This window comes from Columba livia, chromosome 5 (assembly GCF_036013475.1).
Source record: "Columba livia isolate bColLiv1 breed racing homer chromosome 5, bColLiv1.pat.W.v2, whole genome shotgun sequence".
Lineage (NCBI taxonomy): Eukaryota > Metazoa > Chordata > Aves > Columbiformes > Columbidae > Columba > Columba livia.
Window position 1 is genome coordinate 68,127,363 of NC_088606.1, and position 16,742 is coordinate 68,144,104.

A 16,742-nucleotide genomic window follows, 5' to 3' on the forward strand; every position below is an offset into this window, starting at 1 on the left:
CAGACACAGAGACAAATGGACATAAGGAGAGACAAATGGACATAAAGACAGACAGACGGACAGACACATGGACAAATGGACACACAAGACAGACATACAGACACACATACAAACGGACAGAAAGACAGATAAACGGACAGACAAATGGACACAGGACAAACAGACAGATACAGACAAAATGGACAAATGGACACAGGACAGATATACGCACACAAGGACAGACAGACACACAGAGAGACAAATGGACGCATGCACAGACAAATGGACACTTACACAGACGTACATAAGGACAGACACAGGACAGAGACTAACGGACACACTAATGGACATGGGACAGACATAGGGACAGACAGACTGAGATAAGCACAAATGGGCACACAGACAGACAAACGGACAGAGACAGACACATGGACAGAAACTGACACCCAAATGGATACAGGACAGACATACCTACAGACAGACAAACGGACACACAGACAAACATACTGACACAAGCACAAGTGGACACACAGACAGACAAACACGCACACGGACAGACAAACGGACACAGGACAGACAGACAGACAAACGTACACACAGACAGACATACAGACAAATGGAGAGACAGATGGACACACAGACAAAATGGACAGACAGACAAACGGACAGACAAATAGACACATGGACAGACAAACGGACACAGGACAGACAGACAGACAGATACAAGGACAGACATACGGACACAAGGACAGACAGACAGACACAGAGACAAACGGACACATTCACAGATGAATGGACACTCGGACAGACATACGGACACATGGACAGACAAACGGACACACAGACAAACTGACACACCAATGGACACAGGACAGACAAACGGACAAACAGACAGACATACGGACAGATAGACAAATAGACACATGGACAGAGAAACGGACACAGAAATGGACACAGGAGAGACATACGGACAGACAAACACAAGGACAGACATATGGACACACAGACAGACAAACGTACACACAGACAGACATACAGACAAATGGAGAGACAGACGGACACACAGACAAAATGGACAGACAGACAAACGGACAGACAAACAGACAAATAGACACATGGACAGACAAACGGACACACAAATGGACACAGGACAGACATACGGACAAATGGACACACAGACAGACATATGGACAGACAGATAGACAAATAGACACATGGACAGACAAACGGACAAACAAATGGACACAGGACAGACAGATACAAGGACAGACACACGGACACACGGACACACAGACACATGGACAGACAAATGGACACAGGATAGACAAACGGACTAAGGACAGACATACGGACACAAAGGACAGACAAACGGACACACAGACAGACAAACTGACACACCAATGGACACAGGACAGACAAACGGACACCCAGACAGACATATGGACAGACAGATAGACAAACAGACACATGGACAGACAAACGGACAAACAAATGACACAGGACAGACACACAGACAGATACAAGGACAGACAGACGGACAAATGGACACACAAACCAACACACAGACATACGGACAAATGGACACACAGACAAACGGACACACGGACAGACATATGGACAGACAGATAGACAAATAGTCACATGGACAGACACACGGACAAAGGGACAGACAGACAGACACATGGACAGACAAATGGACACAGGATAGACAAACGGACTAAGGACAGACATACAGACACAAGGACAGACAAACGGACACACAGACAGACAAACTGACACACCAATGGACACAGGACAGACATACGGACAGACAGACAAACGGACACACAGACATATGGACAGACAGATAGACAAATAGACACATGGACAGACAAACGGACAAACAAATGGACACAGGACAGACAGACAGATACAAGGACAGACATACGGACACACGGACACAATACAGACAGACGGACACAAGGACAAACACACGGACACAAGGACAGACAGACGGACAAATGGACACACAAACCAACACACAGACATACGGACAAACGGACACACAGACAAATGGACACACGGACAGACAAACAGACAAACGTACACACAGACAGACATACAGACAAATGGAGAGACAGACGGACACACAGACAAAATGGACAGACAGACAAACAGACAAATAGACACATGGACAGACAAACGGACACACAAATGGACACAGGATAGACATACGGACACAAGGACAGACAAACGCACACAAGGACAGACAGACAGACACAGAGACAAACGGACACACTCACGGACGAATGGACACTCGGACAGACATACGGACACATGGACAGACAAACGGACACACAGACAGACAAACTGACACACCAATGGACACAGGACAGACATACGGACAGACAGACAAACGGACACACAGACAGACATATGGACAGACAGATAGACAAATAGACACATGGACAGACAAACGGACAAACAAATGGACACAGGACAGACAGACAGATACAAGGATAGACATACGGACACACGGACGGACACACGGACAAAGGGACAGACAGACACATGGACAGACAAATGGACACAGGATAGACAAACGGACTAAGGACAGACATACGGACACAAGGACAGACAAACGGACACACAGACAGACAAACTGGCACACCAATGGACACAGGACAGACAAACGGACACCCAGACAGACATATGGACAGACAGATAGACAGACACATGGACAGACAAACGGACAAACAAATGACACAGGACAGACACACAGACAGATACAAGGACAGACATACGGACACAAGGACAGACAGACGGACACAAGGACAGACAGACGGACACACAAACCAACACACAGACAAACGGACACACAGACAAACGGACACACGGACAGACAAACAGACACACAGACAGACATATGGACACACAGACAGACAAACGTACACACAGACAGACATACAGACAAATGGAGAGACAGATGGACACACAGACAAAATGGACAGACAGACAAACGGACACACAGACATATGGACAGAGAGACAGACAAATAGACACATGGACAGACAAACGGACACACAAATGGACACAGGACAGACAGACAGATACAAGGACAGACACACGGACACACGGCCAGACACACGGACAAAGGGACAGACAGACACATGGACAGACAAATGGACACACGATAGACAAACGGACTAAAGACAGACATACGGACACAAGGACAGACAAACGGACACCCAGACAGACATATGGACAGACAGATAGACAAACAGACACATGGACAGACAAACAGACAAACAAATGACACAGGACAGACACACAGATACAAGGACAGACATACGGACACACGGACACAAGGACAGGCAGACGGACAAACGGACACACGGACAGACATATGGACAGACAGATAGACAAATAGACACATGGACAGACACACGGACACATGGACAGACACACGGACAAAGGGACAGACAGACACATGGACACACAAATGGACACAGGATAGACAAACGGACTAAGGACAGACATACAGACACAAGGACAGACAAACGGACACACAGACATACGGACAGAGAGATAGACAAATAGACACATGGACAGACAAACGGACAAACAAATGGACACAGGACAGACAGATAGAGAGATACAAGGACAGACATACGGACACACGGACAGACACACGGACACAATACAGACAGACGGACACAAGGACAAACACACGGACACAAGGACAGACAGACGGACACAAGGACAGACAGACGGACAAATGGACACACAAACCAACACAGACATACGGACACACGGACAGACACACAGACAGACATACAGACAAATGGAGAGACAGACGGACACACAGACAAAATGGACAGACAGACAAACGGACAGACAAATAGACACATGGACAGACAAACGGACACACAAATGGACACAGGACAGACAGACAGACAGATACAAGGACAGACATACGGACACACGGACGGACACACGGACAAATGGACAGACAGACAGACACATGGACAGACAAATGGACACAGGATAGACAAACGGACTAAGGACAGACATACGGACACAAGGACAGACACACGGACAAATGGACACACAAACCAACACACAGACATACGGACAAACGGACACACAGACAAACGTACACACAGACAGACATACAGACAAATGGAGAGACAGACGGACACACAGACAAAATGGACAGACAGACAAACTGACAGACAAACAGACAAATAGACACATGGACAAACAAACGGACACACAAATGGACACACAAATGGACACAGGACAGACATACGGACACAAGGACAGACAAACGCACACAAGGACAGAGAGACAGACACAGAGACAAACGGACACACGGACGAATGGACACTCGGACAGACATACGGACACATGGACAGACAAACGGACACACAGACAGACAAACTGACACACCAATGGACACAGGACAGACATACGGACGGACAGACAGACAAACGGACACACAGACAGACATATGGACAGACAGATAGACAAATAGACACATGGACAGACAAACGGACAAACAAATGGACACAGGACAGACAGACAGACAGATACAAGGACAGACACACGGACACACGGCCAGACACACGGACAAAGGGACAGACAGACACATGGACAGACAAATGGACACACGATAGACAAACGGACTAAGGACAGACATACGGACACAAGGACAGACAAACGGACACCCAGACAGACATATGGACAGACAGATAGACAAACAGACACATGGACAGACAAACAGACAAACAAATGACACAGGACAGACACACAGATACAAGGACAGACATACGGACACACGGACAGACACACGGACACAAGGACAGGCAGACGGACAAATGGACACACAGACAAACGGACACACGGACAGACATATGGACAGACAGATAGACAAATAGACACATGGACAGACACACGGACACATGGACAGACACACGGACAAAGGGACAGACAGACACATGGACAGACAAATGGACAACAGGATAGACAAACGGACTAAGGACAGACATACAGACACAAGGACAGACAAACGGACACACAGACAGACAAACTGACACACCAATGGACACAGGACAGACATACGGACAGACAGACAAACGGACACACAGACATACGGACAGAGAGATAGACAAATAGACACATGGACAGACAAACGGACAAACAAATGGACACAGGACAGACAGACAGACAGATACAAGGACAGACATACGGACACACGGACAGACACACGGACACAATACAGACAGACGGACACAAGGACAAACACACGGACACAAGGACAGACAGACGGACACAAGGACAGACAGATGGACAAATGGACACACAAACCAACACAGACATACGGACACACGGACAGACACACAGACAGACATACAGACAAATGGAGAGACAGACGGACACACAGACAAAATGGACAGACAGACAAACGGACTGAGAGACAGACAAATAGACACATGGACAGACAAACGGACACACAAATGGACACAGGACAGACAGACAGATACAAGGACAGACATACGGACACACGGACGGACACACGGACAAATGGACAGACAGACAGACACATGGACAGACAAATGGACACAGGATAGACAAACGGACTAAGGACAGACATACGGACACAAGGACAGACACACGGACAAATGGACACACAAACCAACACACAGACATACGGACAAACGGACACACAGACAAACGTACACACAGACAGACATACAGACAAATGGAGAGACAGACGGACACACAGACAAAATGGACAGACAGACAAACGGACAGACAAACAGACAAATAGACACATGGACAGACAAACGGACACACAAATGGACACAGGACAGACATACGGACACAAGGACAGACAAACGCACACAAGGACAGACAGACAGACACAGAGACAAACGGACACACTCACGGACGAATGGACACTCGGACAGACATACGGACACATGGACAGACAAACGGACACACAGACAGACAAACTGACGCACCAATGGACACAGGACAGACATACAGACGGACAGACAGACAAACGGACACACAGACAGACATATGGACAGACAGATAGACAAATAGACACATGGACAGACAAATGGACACACAAATGGACACAGGACAGACAGACAGATACAAGGACAGACATACGGACACACGGACGGACACACGGACACACGGACAGACACACGGACAAAGGGACAGACAGACACATGGACAGACAAATGGACACAGGATAGACAAACGGACTAAGGACAGACATACGGACACAAGGACAGACAAACGGACACACAGACAGACAAACTGGCACACCAATGGACACAGGACAGACAAACGGACACCCAGGCAGACATATGGACAGACAGATAGACAAACAGACACATGGACAGACAAACGGACAAACAAATGACACAGGACAGACACACAGACACACGGACAGACACACGGACACAATACAGACAGACGGACACAAGGACAAACACACGGACACAAGGACAGACAGACGGACAAATGGACACACAAACCAACACACAGACATATGGACACACGGACAGACAGACAAACGGACAGAGAGACAGACAAACAGACACATGGACAGACAAACGGACACACAAATGGACACAGGACAGACAGACAGACAGATACAAGGACAGACATACGGACACACGGACAGACACACGGACAAATGGACAGACAGACAGACACATGGACAGACAAATGGACGCAGGATAGACAAACGAACTAAGGACAGACATACAGACACAAGGACAGACACACGGACACAAGGACAGGCAGACGGACAAATGGACACACAGACAAACGGACACACGGACAGACATATGGACAGACAGATAGACAAATAGACACATGGACAGACACACGGACACATGGACAGACACACGGACAAAGGGACAGACAGACACATGGACAGACAAATGGACACAGGATAGACAAACGGATTAAGGACAGACATACGGACACAAGGACAGACAAACGGACACCCAGACAGACATATGGACAGACAGATAGACAAACAGACACATGGACAGACAAACGGACAAACAAATGACACAGGACAGACACACAGACACACGGACAGACACACGGACACAATACAGACAGACGGACACAAGGACAAACACACGGACACAAGGACAGACAGACGGACAAATGGACACACAAACCAACACACAGACATATGGACACACGGACAGACAGACAAACGGACAGAGAGACAGACAAACGGACACACAAATGGACACAGGACAGACAGACAGACAGATACAAGGACAGACATACGGACACACGGACAGACACACGGACAAATGGACAGACAGACAGACACATGGACAGACAAATGGACACAGGATAGACAAACGGACTAAGGACAGACATACAGACACAAGGACAGACACACGGACACAAGGACAGACACACGGACAAATGGACACACAAACCAACACACAGACATACGGACAAACGGACAAACGGACACACGGACAGACAAACAGACACACGGACAGACAAACAGACAAATGGAGAGACAGACGGACACACAGACAAAATGGACAGACAGACAAACGGACAGACAAACAGACAAATAGACACATGGACAAACAAACGGACACACAAATGGACACACAAATGGACACAGGACAGACATACGGACACAAGGACAGACAAACGCACACAAGGACAGAGAGACAGACACAGAGACAAACGGACACACGGACGAATGGACACTCGGACAGACATACGGACACATGGACAGACAAACGGACACACAGACAGACAAACTGACACACCAATGGACACAGGACAGACATACGGACGGACAGACAGACAAACGGACACACAGACAGACATATGGACAGACAGATAGACAAATAGACACATGGACAGACAAACGGACAAACAAATGGACACAGGACAGACAGACAGACAGATACAAGGACAGACACACGGACACACGGCCAGACACACGGACAAAGGGACAGACAGACACATGGACAGACAAATGGACACACGATAGACAAACGGACTAAGGACAGACATACGGACACAAGGACAGACAAACGGACACCCAGACAGACATATGGACAGACAGATAGACAAACAGACACATGGACAGACAAACAGACAAACAAATGACACAGGACAGACACACAGATACAAGGACAGACATACGGACACACGGACAGACACACGGACACAAGGACAGGCAGACGGACAAATGGACACACAGACAAACGGACACACGGACAGACATATGGACAGACAGATAGACAAATAGACACATGGACAGACACACGGACACATGGACAGACACACGGACAAAGGGACAGACAGACACATGGACAGACAAATGGACAACAGGATAGACAAACGGACTAAGGACAGACATACAGACACAAGGACAGACAAACGGACACACAGACAGACAAACTGACACACCAATGGACACAGGACAGACATACGGACAGACAGACAAACGGACACACAGACATACGGACAGAGAGATAGACAAATAGACACATGGACAGACAAACGGACAAACAAATGGACACAGGACAGACAGACAGATACAAGGACAGACATACGGACACACGGACAGACACACGGACACAATACAGACAGACGGACACAAGGACAAACACACGGACACAAGGACAGACAGACGGACACAAGGACAGACAGATGGACAAATGGACACACAAACCAACACAGACATACGGACACACGGACAGACACACAGACAGACATACAGACAAATGGAGAGACAGACGGACACACAGACAAAATGGACAGACAGACAAACGGACTGAGAGACAGACAAATAGACACATGGACAGACAAACGGACACACAAATGGACACAGGACAGACAGACAGATACAAGGACAGACATACGGACACACGGACGGACACACGGACAAATGGACAGACAGACAGACACATGGACAGACAAATGGACACAGGATAGACAAACGGACTAAGGACAGACATACGGACACAAGGACAGACACACGGACAAATGGACACACAAACCAACACACAGACATACGGACAAACGGACACACAGACAAACGTACACACAGACAGACATACAGACAAATGGAGAGACAGACGGACACACAGACAAAATGGACAGACAGACAAACGGACAGACAAACAGACAAATAGACACATGGACAGACAAACGGACACACAAATGGACACAGGACAGACATACGGACACAAGGACAGACAAACGCACACAAGGACAGACAGACAGACACAGAGACAAACGGACACACTCACGGACGAATGGACACTCGGACAGACATACGGACACATGGACAGACAAACGGACACACAGACAGACAAACTGACGCACCAATGGACACAGGACAGACATACAGACGGACAGACAGACAAACGGACACACAGACAGACATATGGACAGACAGATAGACAAATAGACACATGGACAGACAAATGGACACACAAATGGACACAGGACAGACAGACAGATACAAGGACAGACATACGGACACACGGACGGACACACGGACACACGGACAGACACACGGACAAAGGGACAGACAGACACATGGACAGACAAATGGACACAGGATAGACAAACGGACTAAGGACAGACATACGGACACAAGGACAGACAAACGGACACACAGACAGACAAACTGGCACACCAATGGACACAGGACAGACAAACGGACACCCAGGCAGACATATGGACAGACAGATAGACAAACAGACACATGGACAGACAAACGGACAAACAAATGACACAGGACAGACACACAGACACACGGACAGACACACGGACACAATACAGACAGACGGACACAAGGACAAACACACGGACACAAGGACAGACAGACGGACAAATGGACACACAAACCAACACACAGACATATGGACACACGGACAGACAGACAAACGGACAGAGAGACAGACAAACAGACACATGGACAGACAAACGGACACACAAATGGACACAGGACAGACAGACAGACAGATACAAGGACAGACATACGGACACACGGACAGACACACGGACAAATGGACAGACAGACAGACACATGGACAGACAAATGGACGCAGGATAGACAAACGAACTAAGGACAGACATACAGACACAAGGACAGACACACGGACACAAGGACAGGCAGACGGACAAATGGACACACAGACAAACGGACACACGGACAGACATATGGACAGACAGATAGACAAATAGACACATGGACAGACACACGGACACATGGACAGACACACGGACAAAGGGACAGACAGACACATGGACAGACAAATGGACACAGGATAGACAAACGGATTAAGGACAGACATACGGACACAAGGACAGACAAACGGACACCCAGACAGACATATGGACAGACAGATAGACAAACAGACACATGGACAGACAAACGGACAAACAAATGACACAGGACAGACACACAGACACACGGACAGACACACGGACACAATACAGACAGACGGACACAAGGACAAACACACGGACACAAGGACAGACAGACGGACAAATGGACACACAAACCAACACACAGACATATGGACACACGGACAGACAGACAAACGGACAGAGAGACAGACAAACGGACACACAAATGGACACAGGACAGACAGACAGACAGATACAAGGACAGACATACGGACACACGGACAGACACACGGACAAATGGACAGACAGACAGACACATGGACAGACAAATGGACACAGGATAGACAAACGGACTAAGGACAGACATACAGACACAAGGACAGACACACGGACACAAGGACAGACACACGGACAAATGGACACACAAACCAACACACAGACATACGGACAAACGGACACACGGACAGACAAACAGACACACGGACAGACAAACAGACAAATGGAGAGACAGACGGACACACAGACAAAATGGACAGACAGACAAACGGACAGACAAACAGACAAATAGACACATGGACAAACAAACGGACACACAAATGGACACACAAATGGACACAGGACAGACATACGGACACAAGGACAGACAAACGCACACAAGGACAGAGAGACAGACACAGAGACAAACGGACACACGGACGAATGGACACTCGGACAGACATACGGACACATGGACAGACAAACGGACACACAGACAGACAAACTGACACACCAATGGACACAGGACAGACATACGGACGGACAGACAGACAAACGGACACACAGACAGACATATGGACAGACAGATAGACAAATAGACACATGGACAGACAAACGGACAAACAAATGGACACAGGACAGACAGACAGACAGATACAAGGACAGACACACGGACACACGGCCAGACACACGGACAAAGGGACAGACAGACACATGGACAGACAAATGGACACACGATAGACAAACGGACTAAGGACAGACATACGGACACAAGGACAGACAAACGGACACCCAGACAGACATATGGACAGACAGATAGACAAACAGACACATGGACAGACAAACAGACAAACAAATGACACAGGACAGACACACAGATACAAGGACAGACATACGGACACACGGACAGACACACGGACACAAGGACAGGCAGACGGACAAATGGACACACAGACAAACGGACACACGGACAGACATATGGACAGACAGATAGACAAATAGACACATGGACAGACACACGGACACATGGACAGACACACGGACAAAGGGACAGACAGACACATGGACAGACAAATGGACAACAGGATAGACAAACGGACTAAGGACAGACATACAGACACAAGGACAGACAAACGGACACACAGACAGACAAACTGACACACCAATGGACACAGGACAGACATACGGACAGACAGACAAACGGACACACAGACATACGGACAGAGAGATAGACAAATAGACACATGGACAGACAAACGGACAAACAAATGGACACAGGACAGACAGACAGACAGATACAAGGACAGACATACGGACACACGGACAGACACACGGACACAATACAGACAGACGGACACAAGGACAAACACACGGACACAAGGACAGACAGACGGACACAAGGACAGACAGATGGACAAATGGACACACAAACCAACACAGACATACGGACACACGGACAGACACACAGACAGACATACAGACAAATGGAGAGACAGACGGACACACAGACAAAATGGACAGACAGACAAACGGACTGAGAGACAGACAAATAGACACATGGACAGACAAACGGACACACAAATGGACACAGGACAGACAGACAGATACAAGGACAGACATACGGACACACGGACGGACACACGGACAAATGGACAGACAGACAGACACATGGACAGACAAATGGACACAGGATAGACAAACGGACTAAGGACAGACATACGGACACAAGGACAGACACACGGACAAATGGACACACAAACCAACACACAGACATACGGACAAACGGACACACAGACAAACGTACACACAGACAGACATACAGACAAATGGAGAGACAGACGGACACACAGACAAAATGGACAGACAGACAAACGGACAGACAAACAGACAAATAGACACATGGACAGACAAACGGACACACAAATGGACACAGGACAGACATACGGACACAAGGACAGACAAACGCACACAAGGACAGACAGACAGACACAGAGACAAACGGACACACTCACGGACGAATGGACACTCGGACAGACATACGGACACATGGACAGACAAACGGACACACAGACAGACAAACTGACGCACCAATGGACACAGGACAGACATACAGACGGACAGACAGACAAACGGACACACAGACAGACATATGGACAGACAGATAGACAAATAGACACATGGACAGACAAATGGACACACAAATGGACACAGGACAGACAGACAGATACAAGGACAGACATACGGACACACGGACGGACACACGGACACACGGACAGACACACGGACAAAGGGACAGACAGACACATGGACAGACAAATGGACACAGGATAGACAAACGGACTAAGGACAGACATACGGACACAAGGACAGACAAACGGACACACAGACAGACAAACTGGCACACCAATGGACACAGGACAGACAAACGGACACCCAGGCAGACATATGGACAGACAGATAGACAAATAGACACATGGACAGACAAACGGACAAACAAATGACACAGGACAGACACACAGACACACGGACAGACACACGGACACAATACAGACAGACGGACACAAGGACAAACACACGGACACAAGGACAGACAGACGGACAAATGGACACACAAACCAACACACAGACATATGGACACACGGACAGACAGACAAACGGACAGAGAGACAGACAAACAGACACATGGACAGACAAACGGACACACAAATGGACACAGGACAGACAGACAGACAGATACAAGGACAGACATACGGACACACGGACAGACACACGGACAAATGGACAGACAGACAGACACATGGACAGACAAATGGACACAGGATAGACAAACGGACTAAGGACAGACATACAGACACAAGGACAGACACACGGACACAAGGACAGACACACGGACACAAGGACAGACACACGGACAAATGGACACACAAACCAACACACAGACATACGGACAAACGGACACACAGACAAACGGACACACGGACAGACAAACAGACACACGGACAGACAAACAGACACACAGACAGACATACAGACAAATGGAGAGACAGACGTACACACAGACAAAATGGACAGACAGACAAACGGACAAATAGACACATGGACAGACAAACGGACACACAAATGGACACAGGACAGACATACGGACACAAGGACAGACAAACGCACACAAGGACTGACAGACAGACACAGAGACAAACGGACACACTCACGGACGAATGGACACTCGGACAGACATACGGACACATGGACAGACAAACGGACACACAGACAGACAAACTGACACACCAATGGACACAGGACAGACATACGGACGGACAGACAGACAAACGGACACACAGACAGACATATGGACAGACAGATAGACAAATAGACACATGGACAGACAAACGGACAAACAAATGGACACAGGACAGACAGACAGACAGATACAAGGACAGACATACGGACACATGGACAGACACACGGACACAATACAGACAGACGGACACAAGGACAAACACACGGACACAAGGACAGACACATGGACACAAGGACAGACACACGGACAAATGGACACACAAACCAACACACAGACATACGGACAAACGGACACACAGACAAACGTACACACAGACAGACATACAGACAAATGGAGAGACAGACGGACACACAGACAAAATGGACAGACAGACAAACGGACAGACAAACAGACAAATAGACACATGGACAGACAAACGGACACACAAATGGACACAGGACAGACATACGGACACAAGGACAGACAAACGCACACAAGGACAGACAGACAGACACAGAGACAAACGGACACACTCACGGACGAATGGACACTCGGACAGACATACGGACACATGGACAGACAAATGGACACACAGACAGACAAACTGACGCACCAATGGACACAGGACAGACATACGGACAGACAGACAAACGGACACACAGACAGGCATATGGACAGACAGATAGACAAATAGACACATGGACAGACAAACGGACACACAAATGGACACAGGACAGACAGACAGATACAAGGACAGACATACGGACACACGGACGGAGACACGGACAGACACACGGACAAAGGGACAGACAGACACATGGACAGACAAATGGACACAGGATAGACAAACGGACTAAGGACAGACATACGGACACAAGGACAGACAAACGGACACACAGACAGACAAACTGGCACACCAATGGACACAGGACAGACAAACGGACACCCAGACAGACATATGGACAGACAGATAGACAAACAGACACATGGACAGACAAACGGACAAACAAATGACACAGGACAGACACACAGACACACGGACAGACACACGGACACAATACAGACAGACGGACACAAGGACAAACACACGGACAAAAGGACAGACAGACGGACAAATGGACACACAAACCAACACACAGACATATGGACACACGGACAGACAGACAAACGGACAGAGAGACAGACAAACGGACACACAAATGGACACAGGACAGACAGACAGACAGATACAAGGACAGACATACGGACACACGGACAGACACACGGACAAATGGACAGACAGACAGACACATGGACAGACAAATGGACACAGGATAGACAAACGGACTAAGGACAGACATACAGACACAAGGACAGACAAACGGACACACAGACAGACAAACTGACACACCATTGGACACAGGACAGACATACGGACAGACAGACAAACGGACACACAGACATACGGACAGAGAGATAGACAAATAGACACATGGACAGACAAACGGACAAACAAATGGACACAGGACAGACAGACAGACAGATACAAGGACAGACATACGGACACAGGGACAGACACACGGACACAATACAGACAGACGGACACAAGGACAAACACACGGACACAAGGACAGACAGACGGACACAAGGACAGACAGACGGACAAATGGACACACAAACCAACACAGACATACGGACACACGGACAGACACACAGACAGACATACAGACAAATGGAGAGACAGACGGACACACAGACAAAATGGACAGACAGACATACGGACTGAGAGACAGACAAATAGACACATGGACAGACAAACGGACACACAAATGGACACAGGACAGACAGACAGACAGATACAAGGACAGACATACGGACACACGGACAGACACACAGACAAATGGACAGACAGACAGACACATGGACAGAAAATGGACACAGGATAGACAAACGGACTAAGGACAGACATACAGACCCAAGGACAGACACACGGACACAAGGACAGACACACGGACAAATGGACACACAAACCAACACACAGACATACGGACAAACGGACACACAGACAAACGGACACACGGACAGACAAACGTACACACAGACAGAGATACAGACAAATGGAGAGACAGACGGACACACAGACAAAATGGACAGACAGACAAACGGACAGACAGACATACGGACAGAGAGACATACAAATAGACACATGGACAGACAAACGGACACACAAATGGACACAGGACAGACAGACGTACAGACAGACAAATGGACACAAAGACAGATAAACGGACACACAAATGGACACAGGACAGACATACGGACACAAGGACAGACAAACGCACACAAGGACTGACAGACAGACACAGAGACAAACGGACACACTCACGGACAAATGGACACTCGGACAGACATACAGACACATGGACAGACAAACGGACACACAGACAGACAAACTGACACACCAATGGACACAGGACAGACATACGGACAGACAGACAAACGGACACACAGACATACGGACAGACAGATAGACAAATAGACACATGGACAGACAAATGGACACAGGACAGACAGACAGACAGATACAAGGACAGACATACGGACACACGGACAGACACACGGACACAATACAGACAGACGGACACAAGGACAAACACACGGACACAAGGACAGACAGACGGACAGAAGGACAGACAGACGGACAAATGGACACACAAACCAACACAGACATACGGACACACGGACAGACATACAGACAGACATACAGACAAATGGAGAGACAGACGGACACACAGACAAAATGGACAGACAGACAAACGGACTGAGAGACAGACAA

General features: G+C 48.1%; 1 protein-coding gene across 10 annotated transcripts in view; it reads right to left on the reverse strand.

The window, feature by feature from the left end:
- Positions 1 to 16,742, reverse strand: part of PLCB2 (phospholipase C beta 2) — a 78,904-nt gene that overhangs the window by 4,418 nt on the left and 57,744 nt on the right. The window lies entirely within an intron of this gene.